The following is a 23,970-nucleotide window of genomic DNA, read 5'->3' as shown; positions in this document are numbered from 1 at the left end:
GAATTGATACTTTCAAGTTGTGGTGCTGGAGAAGATTCTTGAGAGTCCCTTGGACGGCAAGGAGATCAAGCCAGTCAGTCCTAAAGGAAATCAACCCTGAATGTTCATTGAAAGGACTGATGATGAAGCTGAAGCTGCAGTACTTTGGCCACCTGATGTAAAGAGCTGACTCATTGGAAAAGATCCTGGGAAAGATCAAGGGCAAAAGAAGAAGAGGGCAGGGTGGAAGAGGGTGAGATGGTTAGATAGCTTCACCAGCTCAATGGACATGAATTTGAACACACTCTGGGAGATGCCAAAGGACAGGGAAGCCTGGCTGCTGCAGTCCATGGGGTTGCAGAGATGGGCACAGCTTAATGACTGAACAACAGAGTCAATATTTTAAGGGTTCTTTGTATCAATGGTTATGAAGGATATTGCTTTCCAGTTTTCTCTTTAAAGTTTTTACTGGCTTTGTTATCAGTAGAGTCATCTGCCCTGGTGGCTCAGAAGTTAAAGCGTCTGCCCGCAATGCAGGAGACCCGGGTTCGATCCCTGGGTTGGGAAGATCCTCTGGAGAAGGAAATGGCAACCCACTCCAGTATTTTCGCCTGGAGAATCCCATGGATGGAGGAGCCTGGTAGGCTACAGTCCACAGGGTCGCAAAGAGTCGGACACGACCGAGTGACTTCACTCTCCCTTTCATGCGAGAAACCAGGGTTCAATCCCTCGGTTGAGAAGATACCCTGGAGAAGGGCATGGCAACCCACTCCAGTATTTCTGCCTGGAGAATCCCAGTGGACAGAGGAGCCTGGTGGGCTACAGTCCCTGGGGTCATAAAGAGTTGGTCACGACTGAGTGACAAAGCACATGTTATCAGTAGAATCTAGTTATACCAATCTCATATAATGAACTCCTTTCTCCTCTTTTTGAAAAGTTTGTGTTGAATTGGTTTTACTTTGGGGAGCAGCTGCATTCCTTCTTCGTTGTAGCACAAATTCTTCGTTGCAGGATGCAGGCTTCTCTAGTGGTGCATGGGACTAATAGTTGCTGCCTGCAGGCTCTCTAGTTGCAGTGCAGGCTCTCTAGTTGTGGCACACAGGCTTGAGAGTGCTCTGTCTTTGTTGCCCCAAGCCATGTGGGATCTTAGTACCCTGACCAAGGATTGAACCTGTATCCCCTGCATTGGAAGGCAGATTCTTAAACCCTGGACCACCATGGAAGTCTTAATTTTTCTTAATGTATGTTACAATTCATCCATGAAGCCATCTGAGCCTGGGCTTTTCTTTATGGGGAGATTTTAAATTGTATATTCAATTTCTATAATAGATACAAGGCTATCCAAGACTATTTTTCTATTTCTTCTTGTGTCGGTTTTGGTAATTTGACTATTTTCAGGAATTTGTCAATATTAAAGTTAAAGAAGTTCCCCTCTATTAACAGACTGAGTTTGCTGAGACTATTTATCAAGAATGGATATTGGATTTTCTCAAATACATTTGATGTGTTAATTATTCAGTTTATTAACATGTGAATTATAGTTTGATTTTTATAGTGCTAAGCCAAACTTTATTCCTGGAAATTGGATGTTTACCTATAATTTTCTTGTAATGTCTTTCTTGTAATATCTGGTTTCAGTATTGAGGGAATGCTGACCTCATGGAATGAATTGGAAAGTATTCTTTCCTTTTTAATTTTTGAGAGTGGTTAGTGTAGAATTGATACTATTTCTTGATTGTTTGGTAGAATTCATCAGTGAAGCCATTTGGGTTGAAGTTTTCTTTGAAGGATGGTTTTTAACTAGAAATTCTATTTTTAATATAGTATAGGACTATTAAGTTTATTTCTTCTTAAGCAAGTTTCCAGCAAATCTGGAGAACTCAGCAGTGGCCACAGGACTGGAAAAGGTCAGTTTTCATTCCAATCCCAAAGAAAGGCAATGCCAAAGAATGTTCATACTACCACAAAATTGCACTCTATCTCACATGCTAGCAAAGTAATGCTCAAAATTCTCCAAGCCAGGCTTCAACAGTATGTGAACCATGAACTTCCAGATGTTCAAGCTGGATTTAGAAAAGGCAGAGGAACCAGAGATCAAATTGCCAACATCTGCTGGATCATCAAAAAAGAAGAGAGTTCCAGAAAAACATCTATTTCTGCTTTATTGACTATGCCAAAGCCTTTGACTGTGAATCACAACAAACTGGAAAATTCTTAAAGAGCTGGGAATACCGGAGCACCTGACCTGCCTCCTGAGTAATCTGTATGCAAGTCAAGAAGCAACAGTTAGAACTGGACATGGAACAACAGACTGGTTCAAAATTGGGAAAGGAATATGTCAAGGCTGTATATTGTCACCCTGCTTATTTAACTTATATGTAATGTACATCATGCAAAATGTCGGGCTGGAGGAAGCACAAGCTAGAATCAAGATTGCCAGGAGAAATATCAATAACCTCAGATATGCAGATGATACCACCCTTATGGCAGGAAGTGTAGAAGAACTAAAGAGCCTCTTGATGAAAGTGAAAGAGGAGAGTGAAAAAGTTGGCTTAAAGCTCAACATTCAGAAAACAAAGATCATGGCATCTGGTCCCATCACTTCATGCAAATCAGTGGGTAAACAATGGAAACAGTGACAGACTTTATTTTGGGGGGGCTCCAAAATCACTGCAGATGGTGACTATAGCCATGAAATTAAAAGACGCTTGCTCCTTGGAAGAAAAGCTATGACCAACTTAGACAACATATCAAAAAGCAGAGACATTACTTTAACAATGAAGGTCCATCTAGTCAAAGCTGTGGTTTTTCCAGTAGTTATGTATGGATGTGAGAGTTGGACTATAAAGAAAACTGAGCACTGAAGAATTGATGCTTTTGAACTGTGGTGTTGGAGAAGACTCTTGAGAGTCCCTTGGACTGCAAAAGATCCAACCAGTCCATCCTCAAGGAAATCAGTCTTGAATATTCATTGGAAGGACTGATGTTGAAGCTGAAACTCCAATACTTTGGCCACCTGATGCAAAGAACCAACTCATTGGAAAAGACCCTGATGCTTGGAAAGATTGAAGGCAGGAGGAGAAGGGGACAACAGAGGATGAAATGGTTGGATGGCATCACCAATGCAATGGACATGTGTTTGAGTAGGCTCTGGGAGTTGGTGATGGACAGGGAAGCCTGGTTTGCTGCAGTCCATGGGGTTGTAAATAGTCGTACACGACTGAGTAACTAAACTGAACTGAAGAAAGTTTGATGGTTTATATCTTTCCTAGAAGTTGTCCATCTTACCCAAGTTGATGAAATTTACTGGCATGAAGTTGTTTATTACATTACATTTATTATTGTAAAATCCAGTAATGTCATGTCTTTGTCCTTGGATTAACTCATCTCTTTTCTTTTTTATCTTGATCAATCTGGCCAGAGGTTTATCAGTTTCACTGACCTATTTCAAGAAACTGTGTTCTGTTTGTTTTTCTCTGGTGTTTGCTTTTTTTTCCCATTTCATTTATTCTCGTTGGGCTCTATTTTTTTCCTTTCATGGCCTTATTTTGACTTAATTTACTCATCTTTTTTCTAGTTTCTTAAGTTGAAAGCTAACATCATTCAATGGAGAGCTTTATTCTCTTCTAACCTATGTGTTTAATGCTATAAATATCTCCCTTAGTTCTGCTTTATTGACATTCCATGTTTTTATTAGTTCAGAAAATTTTCTCTTTTTCCTCTTTGGTTTCCCATGGGTTATTTAGAAGTGTTTTTATTTATTTTCCAAATACTTAGCTTCAAATATTGAGTTCTAAATTCATTTCATTATGATCAGAGAACATACTTTGTATGGCATGAATCCTTTTACATTTGAGACTTTCCTTTTAGTGGCCCAGAATATGGCCTATTTTGGCAGATGTTCCATGTACAATTAGTAGAAGGCATAATCTGCCCTTGTGTGTAGTGTTCTATGAATATTATTTCAAGCTAGCTAAAAATATTGCTCAAATCTTCCATATCTTTATTATCTTTCTGCTTATTAATTTAATTGTGGATTTGTTTCATGAATTTATTCCATTTTTGTCTTTCATGTATTTTTAAAATAAAGTATTGCTATATTCTCTGTATTATATATCATTATCACTTATTTATTAATAGGTTGTACCTCTTAACCCCCTATCCCTTTCTTGCCCCTGTCCCTCTTTCATGTATTTTGATGTTCTTTTATTACATCATACACATTTAAGGTTGTTTTGCCTTCTTGATCAATTGACAGCCTTAATATTATGAACTGATATTTTATATTTGTTGATCCTTTATGTGGTGTTTTCTCCTCTGCTTTTAACATTTTGTTTTTATCACTGGTTTTATGTGATTTGTTAATGCTGTGCTTTGGTGACTTTTTTTGCATTTTACTATCAAGATTCTTTGAGCTTCTTTTATCTGTGGGCTTATATCTTATATAACATTGGGGGAAATTTGGGACATTATTTCTCCAGGATTCTTTTCTGTCTTCACCCATCCCTCCTCTACTTTTGGGGCTTCAATTACTTGTGTGTTGGACCCCTTAATATTGTCCCACATGTCACTGAGCTTCAATGTTTTATTTTATTTTCAGTCTTTTTTATCTCTTGACAAATGTGCTTTATATGTGGGAAATTCCTGTTGCTATGTCTTTCATACATTGTCTAATCTTCTATTCATCCGGTGCTGCTGCTGCTGCTAAGTCGCTTCAGTCGTGTCTGACTCTGTGACCCCATAGACAGCAGCCCACCAGGCTCCCCCGTCCCTGGGATTCTCCAGGCAAGAATACTGGAGTGGGTTGCCATTTCCTTGTGCAATGCATGCATGCATGCTTGCTCAGTCGCTTCAGTCGTGTCCGACTCTGTGCGACCCCATGGACAACAGCCCACCAGGCTCCTCCATCCCTGGGATTCTCCAGGCAAGAATACTGGAGTGTGTTGCTATTTCCTTCTCCAGTTCATCCGGTGAGTTTCTCATTTAAGAGAATGTATTTTTTCAACTCTAGAAGCTCCTTTTTATCTGTATGTCTTCTATTTCTCACCTCATTATATTCAATCTCTTTTAAATTGTTGAAGATATTTCTAAATAAGTTTGGATTTCCTGCTTTGTAATGCCTTCATTGCTGTCATTTATAGGTCTCTTTTAGTGATTAGCTTTCCTTTTCATTATGCTTTACAATTTGCCTCTTCCTTCATTATCCAGATCTAGAGTAGCCTTTGTTCTAAGACTTACTTTAGCTTCAGCACTTACATGTAATTTTCTGAAGTCTCTACTGATTGTCTTTAGTGTTCAGCAAGGTCTCTCCGCTGTGACTGGTTAGAGCTCCAGTTTTTCCCTGCTTTCTTTGCCCAGCCTCATGGAGTTTCAACCTGTACCTGCACAAATTATTATTATGGCGTTCTTTGTACAGATTTTTGGAGCTCTTTCTATACCTTAGCCCCCTTCTCTTTGATACTCTGCCCTCAACATTTCGTCTCCTTCACTCTTACTGAAACATGTTTTCTTGTCTCTTCAACTCAGTTACACTGCCATACTCAACTTTTCCTCCTTGTTCTGAAAAGTAGAAAATGATAGCCAGACCTATCTAATTAGGTATGCACTCCATTCATTTCCCTTTCTGTAGGAATCATAGTCCTTTTTTTAACTGTCTGTTGTCCCAGTGAGTTAAAATATTTCTTCAGTTTTCTAATTGAGTGGGAAAAGAAAGTTCTGTTCCAACTAAACTTTCATACTTAGCAGACATTATTATCATGGTTTTTAACAAAACAATAAAGAATTTTAATTATAATGACTTTGAGATAGAGACAGAATATTATGGAATTTTGTCAAATATAATGGGTAGAACTTACCTCATTTCCATCGATCCTCTGGTTGGAAGATTATTTCTGTATCTCCAATATGGTTAAGAATAGAAGTTTGTGGGTTTAAAATAAAATAGTTTTACAGTGACAAAAGTTAATTATATAGTTATATACCAAAAATGGCTATGGCTAACATTTATTTAGCATTTTAGCAATGCAAGGTATCTTGTGAAGAAATGTCTTGATAGTTCTCATTGCAATCTGTTACAGGTAATTATTATGCCCATTTTTTACAGATAAAGGAATTGAAGCTGAACTGAGGTTAAGTGACTTGTTTACATTCACATATCAGTGAAGTATTAATAAATTATGGAGCCCACATTTAAACTCAGTTCTGTCTAACTCCCAAGGCCCTGTTGTTCATCATCACCATGCCATGCTGCCTTTGAAAAAAGTGGATGGCAACTGTGACTATTATGGTGTCAGCTCCAGCACTGGGACTCTGGGATATGATACTTTGGGGCCCACTTCCAGGTTTTGTATAGCAGTCTTACTTGGGTCATGTTTTCACTGCTTTACTTCAAAAGGGCAGGTCAGGCATCGTTTACACAACACTTCTGGACAAGTTCTGATGGCGTCTTCCTTTTGTCTGCACAGGATTGGAAATCTATGGAGAGGTTGAGTGGTTGGAAATCTTAAGGAGAGGCTGGGTGATTAGAAACCTCATCATTTTTATTGCAATAAAACTATTTTTTAAGAATGATAAAGCTCCATGAGAGCAGAATTACATAACTCGAAAACTGGTGGCTATGTTTAGAAGCAAAATATTGTTATTTTCTAAATCTGAAATTTTTTCAAGATAAAATGATTTAAACATTTTTAAATTACTTAAAATATCTTCTTTGTGGTTTAGCTTACAGACTTGCTTATTCATGGGTTCTTTGTTTTGTTTTGATTTTAATTTCTAGGTACTTAAAAATTTTTCATTTTGTTTTATAATTCTATAAAACAATCTACATGGGTCCAAAGACAAACTGTATTTTTTAAAAAATGAGTGTATTTTCAATCCCAGTTACCCCTTTCCTTTGTAAATAATCATTTTCATTAACTTTTATTTACTCTTGATTGTCTTTTCCAAAAACTTCTAAATGCACATGTGTTTGTAAGGACATGTAAATGCATGTATATGTGTATACTTTCCTCCTATAAGTTGGCATATTCTACACCCTATACTGCATCTTTTTTTTTTTCCACTAAAGTATATCCTGGAATTCATTGTATACAGATTGTCCTTTATATATATATATATATTCCATTAGGTTCATATTCTTTCAAAGTCTTATTTAGTAAACATTTATTGTCTACTATTTATATCATCTACAAAGTGTAGTGGATGGCATTTTGGAGCAAACAGAAATTTGCCATATATAATCTTTACCCTCAAGAAATACAGAATTTTAAAATACTTTAAAATATGTGTGTGTATGTGTGTATATATATATACCTCACCCTCACGTACAATAGGTGGTCTAGTAATAGTTTTCATTTTGACCCATCTACTTTTCAGGAAACACAGAACAGAAGCTTTTTTGGCATCTATTGTTCCTTCATTTAATGTCATTTCAATAGTGTTTGTTAGCATCGTAGTGACTACATCCCGATGTTTAAAATATTTAGATATCTGATCATAAGGTGTGTGGAAGAGGAGTATGCATCTCTGAATGTGTGCTATTTCTAAATATTTCCCATTAATTTCAGTGCCTGTAAAGTCAGAATGTATCAGATAGTTTGGATTAATGTAATTGTACTGTCCTTTAAAAAACCCAGCATCCCCCTCTTTTCTGTATTCCTCTGGCCATTTTTTTAAAAATAATGCCAAGTTTCCATTCTACACCTCACTTTTTTGCAGTCTTCTCTAGTATTCCTTGTTTCTGTAAAAGCCCCATATCATGAGCATTTCCTTTGAAGACTTAGGCAGTGGTCTTTGGGGTACTCACCTGTGCTCCGTTGTCACAGCAGTGGCTGTATCTGTGTTAGGCATTACCATTTCTACCCCTGAGCTGGCTCCTGGGGGCACTGTCTTTATCTCAGTATTCTGGGTTGAACTTTATGTCTTTGAGTCTGCTGTCTTTCCTTATAGTAATTGTGGTTTGGGTTTCCCCTCCCTGACCCACCACCACTTTTTTTTTACCTATCCTTCAGTAGTGGCCCCAGAGCATGGTACCGTAATATTATTTGGCACCTCCCAGTTCTTCTGTCCTTGACCTGTTAACCTAGTGGTTCCTAAGTTGAGTATATAATGCCCTCTTCCCCTTGTCTCCCCTCTCCTCACCTGCCCTCTCTGTTTCCTAATCTCTTTTCACTTATGAGATGTTGCTTCACTCAAGAATAACCTTTGTTCCCAAATCCACAAATATGAAGCTAGGAAATGTCTATGTAATCATCCTGGGGAAGGAAGCTTCTTAAAGTCCTTTTACACTTCCTAGTGCATTTAAGATTGCAGCAAGGTTGGATAACTGAAAGTAGTGAAGGGACTTGTTTCAAGAAATTTCATATGATTTCATATGTATTACCGTATTTGGTAATCTGGTACCTACCACATTAATTAAAGCATTTCCTACAGTGAAGGCTTCTGAGAAAATAAACACTATGCAAGAAGTACCCTCACAAAAACCTTTTTAATTCAGAAAATTGATTCCATGCTCACGAAATGAGCATTTTCTCTCAGCAGGCATCACAACTAATGACATTAATAAGACCCATGCCATATTTTTTTTTTAAAGAGAGCACAAAAATGAGCAAAACAGAATTTTAAAAGGGAGTTATTTCAAGTGATTTCTTTGAACCTTGCAATTAACCAAGAAATAAAACAGGGAGAAAAAAACAATTTTAATCGTGGTTTTTAGTACTCCATTACCAATGGAGCAAATGACATTTAAGTTAAGATAGTATGAAATGAGTGCTTATGTTAAAGTGGGAGAGCTGTCAGTCTATAAGACAAAACAAGCGTTGCATTTAGTTCACAGTATCCAAGACCTGAATGAGTCTTACCATGATTTAGATAATGCTTTTTAAAATTTCTGTTCTTTTACCAAAAGGTTTTTTTCTTTTAATATTATAGAGAAGAACAAACAACAAATTGACTAATAAATGAAGTTTAAACAAAAAACAAAGCAGCTTGAGATTGCTTCCTTTTGTTGGTGATGATATGTTTTCGGCTCCAGCACATCACATCAGCTCTGTTATGCTGTAGAAGAAGCTTTATAATTTGTAAATGTAAAATAACAATTTTCCCCCAAAGAAGAGAGCCTTGACTGGTGTTCAACTCTTACAAAGCAAGTTTATTAGAGATCCCTTGTGTCACCTTAGTAGTTTCAGTTAGAAAAATAGACTTCCTAAGGACCCTAGTTCACAGCTGGACCCTTCTCTTTTCTGTTCTATGTCTTTTTTTGTCCAGTTGTATTTTAAATGTGTGGATCTCTGTGTATTTATATAAATAAATACTCAGCAAATGGTGGATTGACAACTGTGTAAGAAAATGTTTGCACCCAGCCCCAACAATTCTAAAATTCAGTATGTCATCGGGAATTTGTGGGAGAATGCAGCTAATTGAATATTTATTTTCCCAAATCACTTGAAAATCATTGTTATACTTTTTTCTTAAGATACATTTTACGTATGCCCTATAAAATGAAGTGCACCTTGAAGCCCAAGAAATGGGTAAGGCAACAATAAGGAAAGTACACTATATACTTTATAAATGAAAACTCTAAAAAAAAAAGATAGCTATATTTGTTCCTCATCTTTAATGTATTTGTGTACTATAGCAAGCAGCACTTTTTCCTTGTAGTAGTCTTTATTCTGTTTAATTTTTAAATATTCAAAATTTCACCCATCTTGTCTCTACTGTGTCTCCTGGTAGTGGTCGTTTAGTTTCTAAGTCATGTCCAACTCTTTTGCAATCCCATGGACCGCAGCCTCCATGCTCCTCTGTCCATGGGATTTTTCAGGCAAGAATATTGGAGTGGGTTACCATTTCCTCCAGGGGATCTTCCTGACCCAGTGATTGAACCCATGTCTCTTGTGTCTCCTGCATTGCAGATGAATTCTTTACCCAAATGTAGGTTTTAAACATTAAATCATACTACTTTTTAAAATCATTTATTTATTTTTAATTGAAGGATAATTGCTTTACAGTATTGCATTGGTTTCTAACAAACATCAACATGAATCAGCCATAGGTTTACCCACGTCCCCATATAGGTTTCAAACATTAAATCACACTACTTTTAATAACAGCAAAAGGCAATTGCTGTCCTAATTCATTCCAGCACTACCAGCTTATTACCTAAGGCAACCACTGTAAGCAATTGTTGCTGTTTCTTTTGTAACAGCATATGCTTATATTTCTTTTTCTTGACTTTATAGTTTCAGATGTTATCAGTTATTGACTTACTATTATGAAAGATGTATTAATAGCTCTCTTATGTTGCTCCTTCCTGTCCTTCCTCCCTTGCCTTCCCCCATGTTTAGGACATTATTTATATTTGAGGCATTAATTATATTTCTTGTGCAATTTCTTGTACCACGGGTAAGCTGTTGACTTATTTCTATCATTACTTAATTTCTATGTATTATAGCTAATTCATCCCCAGAGTATCCCACTGAGTGATATATAACTTTTTTTTTTTACATTTATCCCCATCAGATAATTTATCACATTTTTTTTTTGCAACAAAGAACTCCTTCCCTGAGTCCTTCATCTGTTTCACTGGTTGCAGTCTTGGCCTTTGGACTGTCCTCATGGGAATTATCTTCACCCTTTATCTGTGCTGTTTCCCTGTTTCTTATTTCCTGGATCTCCTCTATTCCTTTTTAGTTTTCATCTTCATTTTGGTTGAGTATGTTCTTCAGTGACTTCTGGAGGAAAGGTATATTTTTTGAGATATCTGAAAAAGTCTTTATTCAGCAATTTGATAGTTTGGGTGGATGTAGAATTCTACATTGGAAGTAGCTTGCTCTTAGAATTTTGAGGAAGTATATCATATGGATAAAAGCATATACTATACAATCAGACAGCTTGGGTTCATATCATATTTATCAGATGTGTAGCTTGGGAATGTCTCATAACCTCCCTGTACCTGTTTCTGCATCTAAAAATCGGGCATAATAACCTTACCTACCTCTAGTTTTATTGAGAAGAGTAGGTAAGCAACAAAAATAAAGCACTTAGAATAGTACCTGGCCCTTTTTCTCTTTCTCTAAAAACTTTAATGATATTTTCTTTAGTATCCTGAAATATCACTATGCTGGGCTTTAGTGTCAGCCTTTTTAAAAGTCATTGTGTTTGGTTCTTAGAAGCCTTTTTAAATCTGGAAACTGGTTCTTCAGAGAAATTTGTTTGTATTATCGCTTAAATAAGTTCCTTCTCTCCAGTTTCTCTCTTCTTCAGTTTTGGAGTTGCTGTTATTCAAATAATATGAGGGTCAGGGCTCATAGGATTGATCTTTATCTCTAACCTTTTCTTCTCTATTTCTATCTCTCTGTTTTTTTGTTCTACTTTGAGATGTTTATTCAACTTGATCTTCTAGCCCTTCTATTTGAATCTCCTGTTTTTGCTCTCATTTTCTATTTTTAAGAACTTATTTTGTACCCCTGGATGTTCCTCTTTTAAATTATTAGTACTATATAGTTTCATATTCTTGTCTCATAGATTTCATATCATTCTTATTTATCTCAGAATAGTACATTTTTTTTAATTTTATTTACTTTATTTATCCTGGTAATGGTTTCCCCAGAAATATTTTCTTCCTATTTGTTTGTTAGTCTCTTACCTTTTAGAGGCTTTCCTCAAATGTCTGATGATCCTTGGCTCTTCTTTTATTTTTAAGAAAGAAGTCTTAACCAGTTGCCTGGAAACTCTATGTACATGAGTAACTCAATTACAAGGACTGAACCATTTTTCAAGAGCCCTATGGATGTCAGTATCTGTAGATCTTTTGTTCTTAAGCAGGTTGGCTTAACAGAGAACAATCTTTCAATCTTGTATCTTGGGCTAGGGCTGTGTGTACAGAATGGGGAGGTATTTCTAAGCCTGATTGCAGTAGTTCCAGGAGCCACGTTGGGGAAGAAGGTAAGGGTCTTTATTTTAACATGCTTATTTATTTAACACATAGCCTTTACAGTTAGTCCTCCTATTGAGATACAACACTTCATTTTGATGTGAACTGAGTCTGGTGTCTCAAGTCGCCAAAGAGTAAGACAGGAATAATTTGCTTCGTTGAGGATGTCTAGGGTCAAACTACTCCTGTAAAGGTTCAGCCAATCCTTCTATTGTCTGCTCCTCTGTAGACTCCTGGCTTCAAAGATACATGGTGCTTCCTTTTCCTAAACCTTTCGGGGAGCATTTTGGTAGACTTCGGAGCATACTTCTTACTGTCTTGCCTCGTGTAAGCTTGGTGTGTGAGTTCAGGTTCTACAAAAAGCATATACCAAGAACGGGTTAGATATGCAAGAAATTAATTGGAAAACTACCTGTAAGTGAAAAAGGGGAGGGAGCCTAAGGAGACTGAGAGAACCATCACAGGTTATGCAGGTCTGAGTCCTTTGGAGGAGAAAGAACAGGAAAAATCTTAGACTAAGGTGCCATTTCCAGAAAGTTTTGGTGAAGCCTGTTGGGAGTCCTTGAGCCAATATGAGCCTTCAGAGTCCCATAGCTAAATAAAAATGAGCCTGCTTTAATAGTCCTGCTGCTTTCAGTCATGACTGAGAGTAACCTGCGAGAAGCGTGGTGGTGATGGGAACACAGTGATGGATTCACAGTGCTTTGCCTGGGATTCTCAGTCAGTCACAATCCCTGGAGTAAGAGATTGAGAGTCACATCTTAATGGTGGCCACACTGGGATTTCAGCTTTCTCTGATCTGCTAACTGTATCCATTTACTTTCTACCATCTAAGAGTTTGTTTACTCATCTAGTGTGCTGTTGCCGCCTCTCTTGTTGTTTTTATCTTTGTGTGTCCATGTCTTTTTTAATGTGTTTACTGAAATATTAATTGGGCTTCAGGGGGTAAAAGAGAAATGCATCCAGTTAGACCACCATGTTTCAGTGGAATTAAGGGTTTGTTTATTCATACAGTGGAATTATGATTCCCTAAATAATTTTATACATTCATTTATTATACTGTATGAATTTCTGGTTACCGTCTCCTACAATATAGCCCTCTGTGGTCACATCATGATCACCATTTGAAACTTTCTGGGAGCAATGAGAGCTAAGGGTAAAGACATAAGCAGAGGCCCATTCACTATGGTTTCATTCTTCATTGTTCAGAAGAATTGTGGGAGAGGAGAGTGATGGTGGTGCTTATTTAAAAGCACTGATTGGTTTTGGGCCTCCTCCCTCAGTGAGTCCAATCTAGTAAGTATGGGATGTGGGCCAGGAACCTCTTCTTAAAATAAATACTGTGGTGATTCTGAAAAGCTCTAAATGGGCCAAGCTACATCTAAGGGAAATGGAGTTTGAGTGTGGGGTAGGGGACTGGTAGTCAAGTATGATTGAATTTTTTTTTTTTAATTTTAGTTTTAGAAAAAAATTGACTATAATATAAGGATGAGATTTGCCATAATCTGGGCAAGATAAATGATGACCTCAACTAACTTCCAAGTGGCAATTGAAATGGACACAGAGAAACAGGTTCATGAAATCTTAAAGAATAGAATCAGATAACTTGGTTAGTATTTGAATATCTTCTATCTGGGAGGTTTGTTTTCCCCGATTTATTTATTCAATCTTTTCATCAGTATATTTTTCAGGTCTTTTTTTCTCTTCTCTCTTTATGGTATTCCCATTATACATATATTAGTGTATTAATGTTGTCTCATATTTCTCTGATGCTCTGTTCATTTTTTCTTCATTCTTTTCTCTTCCATATTCTTCAGATTTCATAATCTCTATCAATAATCTGTCTTGAAGTTTGTGTTTTTTCCTGCCAGCTCAAATCTACTTTTGAACCTCTCTAGTAAATATTTCATTTTGGTTATTGTACTTTTAACAGCAGAGTATAAATTTTATTCTTTTTAAAATAATTTCTCTTTATTGATATTCTCTATTTGATGAGACATTTTTGTAACACCTTTTAAAAATTCTTTAAATGTGAATTTCATTTAGTTCTATGAATGTGTTTATAGTAGCAAGTTTGAGGGTTTTTTGATAAGTCCAACATCTGGACCTCCTTAAGGCAGTTTCTATTTTCTGCTTTTAAAAACACATGTACAAGGATCATTCTTTCCTGTAAGAATGTACAAGGATGGCTCTTTCCTGTCTTTTGTGTGTCTCAACTTTTTGTTACAATAGATCTGGATATGAACAGCCCTCCTGTACTACAGGACTTGTTCTTGTTTGCTTGTTTGTTTAGTGGCTTGTTGGTTCAGTGCAACCTCTGGTAGGTCTCTTCAGAGGGAGTAGCCTTGAGAATGTGCAAAACTTTTCTGACTATTAGGAATGACTCTGGCTTTAACTGGGCTCCTTCGACCCGCTCTTCCCGGATCTCCCATTAAGATGATCTACTTCTGTTGGCATTATATTGTACTAATTGTTAGTGATTGCTCTATTGTTTTTGACAATGCCTTGTGGTATAACTTACTCCATATTTTGATCCAGTTAAAGTTGAGCCGCTTGTCAGGGGAAGGAGATTTGCTAGCCTATGAGGCTTGCTATACCCTCCCCTGGGCAGAATCTCATCTGTGGAACAAGAGCATGGTGGAAAAGGAAACTCCTGTTCACTGGCTACTCTACGCAGATCTTCCCTATGGAGCAAGCTGTATGGGGGCGGAGGTGCAGGTTGCAAGGAGAGGAGGGGAGCTCCCTTCTGGCTGCTACTACCACTCCATAGGGATCTTCCACATCAGAGCCAGGGAGGATGATATCTGCCATTGTTCACCAGATGCTAACTGTCTTGAACAAGTTATTTGGCCTAGAAAGTTGAAGGAGATTGCAGCTGCCACTGGGCTGCCAAGCCCACCTCTGTGGCTCTCCAGCAGTGTAGGAAAGGGGAACTAACTACTCTTTACCAGCTACCCTGCCCAGATAAATCTGGATTTAGCTGGACTTGGGAGTGGCAACTGGGCGCTGCCATCCAGCTTCTACCAGCCACTCAAAATAGCCTTCCACAGCATGGAACAATGAAAAGTGGGATATGCTGAGGTTCACCAGCTGTGAGATCCACCCCAAACAGCTTTTCTACCTCATGAAGCTGATCTGCACACCGCTGCCGAGCCCCTTTGAACAGGTCCTCCTCAGACAGAGCTAAGGGGCCACAGGTTCAGTCCCAGTCCTGAATGCCACAGCCTCCCATTCTTCTTACCGAGTTTCTGTAGATGTTATTTAATAACTGCTTCTCAATATGTTGTAAGTCTTTTGATCAATCTCCAGAGACTTTGAATGATTGTTAATTTTAGCCTGCTTCATATTCATCTCTCTATGGGAGAGGTTTCCTTGTACTCACAGCCATTCTGGAAGCCCTACCTAGTTGTATTTTTAATGATTCTGTACCTTATAGCAGTCTAGCTTTTCAAAGATATAATCAGGTGGCTTGGATAGACTCAACTGAGAATTTTTTGAAAGATAGTAGGATTTTATTGGGTGTTAGTTTTAAAAGGTCTTGTAGGTCTTCATAGAACCGTTCAACTTCAGCTTCTTCAGCGTTACTGGTTGGGGCATAGACTTGGATTACCATGATATTGAATGGTTTGCCTTGAAAATGAACAGAGATCATTCTGTCATTTTTGAGATTGCATCCAAGTACTGCATTTCAGACTCTTTTGTTGACCATGATGGCTACTCCGTTTCTTCTAAGGGATTCCTGCCCACAGTAGTAGATATAATGGTCATCTGAGTCAAATTCACCTATTCCAGTCCATTTTAGTTCACTGATTCCTAGAATGTCAACATTCACTCTTGCCATCTCCTGTTTGACCACTTCCAATTTACCTTGATTCATGGACCTAACATTCCAGGTTCCTATGCAATATTGCTCTTTACAGCATCGGACCTTGCTTCTATCATCATTCACATCCACAGCTGGGTATTATTTTTGCTTTGGCTCCAACCCTTCATTCTTTCTGGAGTTATTTCTCCACTGATCTCCAGTAGCATATTGGGCACCTACTGACCTGGGGAGTTCCTCTTTCAGTATACTATCATTTTGCCTTTTCATACTGTTCATGGGGTTCTCAAGGCAAGAATACTGAAGTGGTTTGCCATTCCCTTCTCCAGTGGACCACATTCTGTCAGACCTCTCCACCATGACTCGCCAGCTGAAACTCCAGTACTTTGGCCACCTCATGTGAAGAGCTGACTCATTGGAAAAGACTCTCATGCTGGGAGGGATTGGGGGCAGGAGGAGAAGGGGATGAAAGAGGATGAGATGGCTGGATGGCATCACCGACTCGATGGACGTGAGTTTGAGTGAACTCCAGGAGTTGGTGATGGACAGGGAGGCCTGGCATGCTGCGATTCATGGGATCACAAAGAGCTGGACACAACTGAGTGACTGAACTGAAGTGAGGATTTTATTATTGAACTTTGCTCTGATTTAACTTTAATCAAGACTTTATATTTCAGCTTCTATATTTCTAGCTAAGTCTCTTCAATCGTGTCTGACTCTCTGTGACCGCATGGACTGTAGCCCACCAGGCTCCTCTGTCCATGGATTCTCCAGGCAAGAATACTGGAGTGGGTTGCCATGTCCTTCTTCAGGGGATCTTCCCAACCCAGGGATCAAACTCACGTCTCTTAAGCCTCCATTGTAGGCGGGTTCTTTACCACTCACCCCACCTGGGAAGTCCCTACAAAGAGCTTATTTATAACTTGCATCTGTGAGTGAGTGACTTAACTGCTCTCTGTCTCAGATTCCTCATGTATAAAGTGAGGATCATCTACCTCTTAGGCTTGTTGTGAGGGTTAAATGAGTCCATATATTTTCTGAGACTGACTCCAAAAATGTTAGATAATGGTTATTGCTTTTAGACATGTCAAAGGCAAATAACCGTCTCATCTGTGTATTATGTTATCAAGAGCAGTAATATTATTGTCTGTAGCCAGAGATCTTGGTGATATTATTTGCCTAACTAGCTATAATATGATCTTTAGTGTCCTCTAGTAGAAGACAATTAGATGTGCTCTTTTCATATACTTCTTTTGGAATTATGTGATCATTTAACCTTTATTAGGATAAAGCACCAAAGAATTTATGTTTTTGAACTGTGGTGTTGGAGAAGACTCTTAAGACTTCTTGGACTGCAAGGAGATCAAACCAGTCAATCCTAAAGGAAATCAATCCTGAATATTCATTGCAAGGACTGATGCTGAAACTGAAGCTCCAATACTTTGGCCACCTGATGTAAAGACTGACTCATTAGAAAAGACATTGAGGTTGGAAAAGATTGAGGGCATGAAGAGAAGGGGGCGACAGAGAATGAGGTGGTTGCATGGCATCACTGACTCAATGGACATGAGTTTGAGCAAGCTCTGGGAGTCAGTGATGGACAGGGAAGCCTGACATGCTGCAGTCCATGGGGTCGCAAAGAGATGGACATGATTGAGTGACTAACACTTTCATTTTCTTTCTTCATTCTTTCAAGAGAAAACTTTTTTTGGCCATGTAATTTGTAATGTTAAATAATGCAGGGCATACACTTTACAGTGACATAGAAATGTTAGGCAGATGTAACTTTTGTTTTAAGCCAGTGCACTCAGTAGCACCTTGAAGTTTTTCATTTTAAGTTATAATACAATATACAAAATCACCTTAGCAGACAAGTATCTTCACACAGATGGCATTTTGGGGTCATTTTCTGAAAATGCTTTAATCAGTGTGTATGTGCTACCTGGACTAGATTGTCTGAAATTTTGGAGATTTGTCGAGTTCTCTTCCAGTAGAGTATAGAGTAATGGAAAGATTGAGAATCAGAGACCTGAATTCATTTTCTAGTTGTGCTGTGAACTAGCTGTGTGACTTCAGCACGTTTCCCTTAGGAGTAAAATGTGAGGATGAAGAGGAGCGTGTGATGATGGCTCCCTTACTGTCCCATTTCCAGCACTCTCTGATTCAATGATACACATACAATTTATGTGAGAGAGAAGACATAATAGACACTGGTTGAGTGAGTTATGTGTGCTTGGTGCTGCCTTCCAGCAGTGTTAGCAGGAATATAACTCACCAGCACTAGCACAGTTTGGGAAAGACTGAAATACTGAGTTGTGTATAGGGGAGCTGTTGTGAGATCACAGCAGGGTGTGCCTACCTCAGCTGAGGAGACTGTTGAGGAGAACTTTGCAGCAAAGTGTGAGTAGAATTTGAATGGATGAGTTGGCGTTTTTCAACAGAGAAGGAAGCACAGAGAGCATTCTGCTTGGCAGGCAAATTCTTTACTACTGAGCCACCTGGGAAACCCAAGAAATAAGATAACTGGGTTCTTCTTCCAGTTATATTGCTAAATAGCTTTGTGGACCCCAGTTAAGTTGTTTGACTTAAAAATCATTTTGGAAAGGCTTCCCACATGGAGCTGAGGGATTATTACAACATCTTGGTAGATAGAATGGACATCCATGAAGGTTTTTGGAGTGATAGGAAACAGTGTCAGACTTTATTTTTTTTTTGGGGGGGGGGGCTCCAAAATCACTGCAGATGGTGATTGCAGCCATGAAATTAAAAGACGCTTACTCCTTGGAAGAAAAGTTATGACCAACCTAGATAGCGTATTCAAAAGCAGAGACATTACTTTGCTGACTAAGGTCCATCTAGTCAAGGCTATGGTTTTTCCTGTGGTCATGTATGGATGTGAGAGTTGGACTGTGAAGAAGGCTGAGTGCCGAAGAATTGATGCTTTTGAACTGTGGTGTTGGAGAAGACTCTTGAGAGTCCCTTGGACTGCAAGGAGATCCAACCAGTCCATTCTAGAGGAGATCAGCCCTGGGATTTCTTTGGAAGGAATGATGCTAAAGCTGAAGCTCCAGTACTTTGGCCACCTCATGTGAAGAGTTGACTCATTGGAAAAGACTCTGATGCTGGGAGGCATTGGGGGCAGGAGGAGAAGGGGACGACAGAGGATGAGATGGCTGGATGGCATCACTGACTCGATGGACGTGAATCTGAGTGAACTCCGGGAGTTGGTGGTGGACAGGGAGGCCTGGCGTGCTGTGATTCATGGGGTTGCAAAGAGTCGGACACGACTGAGCGACTGAACTGAACTGAACTGAATACTTGTTTTAGAATAAAAAACAATGATGACAATTTAATGAGTAGAGTGAAAAGAAGGAACTGGAGACAGAGAAACCCATTAGAAGATCTTTGCTGTGATCCAGACAAGAATCCATGAGGGCTGAAACTAGGCTAAGTGCAGGAAGGGGCAGATTGTTTTGACAGGTGTTACAGAAATTGAATGGACAGGTTTTGGCAGCTGCATATGGAAGTGGGAGAAAAGTAGTAGTTGGTGTGAGGATGACTCTAAGGACTGTCTAGAAGAGTAATGACGCCAGTAGTCAGTGGGCCACACATACGCAGCTATGTGGATTCTGTTTTGCTTTTTTTAAAAACCAGTGTCCTCATTATTAGACACTCAACTGTACCTGCTTTTTACTACCCGCCCCCCACCCCCCCCCACACACACACACACACAAATAATTCTTTGGTCAACTTCAGATTTGGTTCCTTATAAACTGTTTTAAGTGGTTTCCCAAAAAAATGTAGATGAAAAATTTAAAAGTAAGAGTAGGTTTAGAACTATGTAGTAGTGTTTCAATTATTGGATGTTCGTATTGCCAACTTCTTGTCATCAAACTTGGTTTGACTGACATTTGGTAAAGGTAAGAGAGAATTATTTCCACCAAAAATGGTCAAAGAGAAAGGAAACAACTTATGGTGCACATGCTCTGTGTCATGCCCCATGGCAAGCACTTTCACAGTCACCCAGGGCTAACTACAACCAGTATGGGAGCTATTCTCTTAGTCTTTTCATTTTATAGATGATGAAACCAACGTTCAGAGTTATAACATCTAAGTGATGGAAAGTAAGTAAGTGTTAGTTGGTCAGTCGTGTCCAACTCTTTGCAACTCCATGGGCTGTAGCCTGCCTGGCTCCTCTGTCCATGGGATTCTCCAGGCAAGAATACTGGAGTGAGTAGCCATTCCCTTCTCCAGGAGATCTTCCTGACCCAGGGATCAAACCTGGGTCTTCCACATCACAGGCAGATTCTTTACCATCTCAGCCACCAAGATTTAAACACAGGCCTTTTGACTACAGATTTATTGCTCTATTATATCATAACTGCCTCCAAGCAGAAGAGTGTTAGCATTTGAAAGGAAAAGTGCCAGATCTGAGGAAATAGGTGACCAACATCCCAGTTTACCTGGGACTGAGGGCAAGTTCTTGGGACACAGAACTTTCAGTGCTACAACTAGAAAGAACTGGGCAAACTAGGACACGTTGGCAACCTTTCTGGAAAAGTCACTTATATGAAATAAGCTATTATTTAGAATGGCCTGACAGAGAAGGCAATGGCACTCCACTCCAGTACACTTCCCTGGAAAATCCCATGGGCCGAGGAGCCTGGTAGGCTGCAGTCCGTGGGGTCGCAAAGAGTCGGACACGACTTAGCGACTTCATTTTCACTTTTCACTTTCACGCATTGGAGAAGGAAATGGCAACCCACTCCAGTGGTCTTGCCTGGAGAATCCCAGGGACGGGGGAGCCTGGTGGGCTGCCATCTATGGGGTCACACAGAGTCGGACATGACTGAAGCGACTTAGCAGCAGCAGCAGCAGCAGCAGCAGAATGACCTGAATAAGGTATTATTTGTATTTGTTTCCCATGTTACTAAGACATGAATTAGACTTGTTGTGTGTGCTCAGTTGTGTCCGATGTTTTGCTATCCTAGGCTCCTCTGTCCATGGGGATTCTCCAGGCAAGAATACTGGAGTGGGTTGCTATGCCTTCCTCCAGGGGATCTTCCTGACCCAGGGATCAAACCCCAGTCTCTTGCATCTCCTGCATTGGCAGATGGATTCTTTACCACTACACCATCTAGGTCACAAGTGAGCCTTAAGTGAACAGGGATTAAGGCCCTACCTAACTTCCTTTCCTTGTTTTCACTGGCTCTGCCTCGCTGGGATTGCACTAAACTGTATGAGAATCAGATGCCAGAAGCCTCTGTTTCTCTCTCAACTTTTAAGGAAACTTATGTTTTACCCATTCCAAGTCTGATGAAATGGCAAAGGAGCTATAGAGAAAAAAGTCAAGAAAAAAGACTGGTTGACTATAAATGTACATTCTTTAAAGAGAAAGGGAATACATATTCTGACATTCAACCCACAACAAACAGGTAACCCCCTGAGCATAAAGTATACCTATTTTATGTGTTAAACATTATACTCTAATAAGTAAACAATTTATATTATTTTGATATCAAGATAGGAAACAAGAAATTGGACCACATGGAATGTCCCCAAGAGAACATTCTGTAATTTTTCAAAAAAAGAAGAAAAACACTTTGTGATAGTTTCATGCATTTCACACAGCAAAGTGCTAGGTTTGGCGTAGAAGCTAAAATAATATGACATGAAAATGTTAGTTACTCAGTCGTGTCCAACTGTTTGCGACCTCGTGGTCTGTCCATGGTATTCTCCAGGCAAGAATACTGGAGTGGGTTGCCATTCCCTTCTCCAGGGGATCTTCTCAACCCAGGGAGCTACCAGGGAAGCTGTAAAATAATGTAAGGTATATGCTTTATTTTTTTTTAATCTAAGTAGTGATTGTCCTCAAATTGTGCTCATTATGCAGGTGTACAAGGAGGCACTAGTTTCTGTAGCTTTCCAGTCTCTATTGAGCACTATTGTGCTTTTGTGACCTTGAGACGGGTTAGATGATCATCTTATCCTTTGTTGTTGTTGTTCCGTCTGTAAGTCCTGTCCAACTCATCACAACCCCATAGACTACAGCACACCAGGCTTCTCTGTCCTCCCAGAGTTTGCTCAAACTCATGCCCTTGGGCATCAGTATCTAGATCAATCCCTTGAGCGTTTTCCTTCTTTTTCTACAAAATCTGTATCACTATAGCAGATGTAGAAAATGGCTTCTGGCCACAAATAAGTTAAAAAATTGCCGATGTAGAGAGCTGCCACATTTTCAGATACTTAAGTGTGCTGCCTCCTGGTTTTGTGGAGTGGATTAAATGAAGATAGTTTTTTCTAAGGGCAAAGCAGTATACTATTTACTTAAAATTTTATTAAAACAAGGAGAAATATGGCCTTTTCAGAATTCCCTGTTTCCCTAGTCCAGAGTTCCACTCTGTACAAAAACTATCCTCTCCTCTCTGCCACATTTAGCTGCTGTCCTTGATTCTACTACTGTTCTTTGAAGCTGTTTCATTAGTTTTTTTAAATAAAGATAAAAGGTGAACTATTTAAGTTACACATACCTCTTAGCCATTTGCAACTATCTATATAAGTCTGGATTTGGGCAGTATACCAACAAAACAAAGATTTAATTTTGGCAGTTATGGCTGTGAGTCTGCAGGGTTATGCATAATCTCCTATTTCAAGCTGCTGTTTATCAAAATAATTAGCTAGTTGTTTTCAAAATAAGTGCCATTCATTGTTACTTATTTTTTCACTAATACGTTTTATTTTTCCCTATCATGAGATTTGTTGACAGAAGTATCCAACTGCTGGATACAGGAAACTCATGTTATTTTTAAAAATTATGATAGTTATTTCACTATGCCATGGAGAATTTCGGCCTCAGACATTCTTTTATTTGTATATTATACACTGTCAATTGTTTCCTGGGGAGAATTTTGCTCCTGCTGGCAGTATTTCCTGGGCTTGCCCCATCGTGGAAGAAAGAGGTATAGCAGGAGTGGGTCATGAGGCAACATCTCCTACCACATATCCCCGTTGAGCTCAGCTGGAAGTAAATAAAAATAGAACATAAATACACATATCTCCCACTTTTAAAAAATTTACTTCATAGCACTTTGCTTTTACAAAAGACCTACATTAGTACCAGTTTTCAGTAACTGAAAAAAAAATCTGGAGATAGGTTTTGCTTTTATGAAAAAAAGTAACTTCATCGTCATTTTATGCCATTTTGGCTTATAGGAGGTTTCATAGAAACACTGTACTTTCAGATAATGGGGGAAAACTATATAGATGGCATAATTAGGAAAATGTAAAATACAAGGTATGTGAACATTTTTTTACTTGATACTTATTAGTTGAATTCCTGTCTTATTGCAATACACTTTTCTTTTTCAAACTTTATTGAATAAAACTTTATGCAGAATAAAATGAATCCATTTAAGTGTACAGTCCAAAGAGTTCTAATATGTATATATGATGAGTTTAAATATAGTACACTCTGTCATCCCACAAAGTTCCTTTAGCTCCTAACATATTTTTCAATACTTTAATATTGAAAAGTAATTGAAGCATAAACTGATATTTCTCCAATTTTCTTTCATAAAGGAGTACCATTTTGAAATAGATGTCTTGGGTTTTTTTTTCCCCCCCTCAAGTCTTTATTGAGTTTGTTAGAGTATTGCTTCTGTTTTATGTTTCGGTTTTTTGGCCCTGAGGCATGTGGTATCTTAGCTCCCCAACCAGGCACCAAACCTGCAGCCCCTGCATTGGAAGGAGAACTTTTTAACCACTGGACTGCCAGGGAAGTCCCCAGTGTCTGGGTTTTATAATAGTAAAATGCCCCAATCTTTCTCCCTTTTTTTTTTTTAATTTTTATTTTTACTTTATTTTACTTTACAATACTGTATTGGTTTTGCCATACATTGACATGAATCCACCACGGGTGTGCTTTTTTGGTTTACATTTTCCCCAAATAAAAAGCAGCAGAGGAATTATACCTTCTAAAGGTGTTAAAACATTATATTTCTACTTTTGTCATGTGTAAAATATTTGTAATAATGGTCATTCATATATTTGAGAAAAGCTCTAATGCTGAAACTTTATGTTGTTTGGATTTCAGTCACCTCTGCTTTTTTCCTTTATCCATGTAACTAACATCTTTCTATTTTTATTAGTTCAGAACAGATCCTCACCAAATTCATGGTTGAGTAACTCCTTAAATAGATGACTCAGAGTTACATTTGAACCTAACATTGGCTCTATATAT

The 23,970-nt window shown here is 38.6% G+C and overlaps 1 protein-coding gene across 4 annotated transcripts in view; it reads left to right on the top strand.

The window, feature by feature from the left end:
• The window catches only part of CASK (calcium/calmodulin dependent serine protein kinase), a 382,943-nt gene that overhangs the window by 122,110 nt on the left and 236,863 nt on the right, over nucleotides 1–23,970 (top strand). The gene's annotated exons all lie outside the window — the stretch shown is intronic.

Source organism: Ovis canadensis, chromosome X (genome assembly GCF_042477335.2).
Source record: "Ovis canadensis isolate MfBH-ARS-UI-01 breed Bighorn chromosome X, ARS-UI_OviCan_v2, whole genome shotgun sequence".
Classification (NCBI taxonomy): domain Eukaryota; kingdom Metazoa; phylum Chordata; class Mammalia; order Artiodactyla; family Bovidae; genus Ovis; species Ovis canadensis.
The sequence above is the reverse complement of the archived record's forward strand: the minus strand, read 5'-3'. Positions and strand labels throughout refer to the sequence as shown.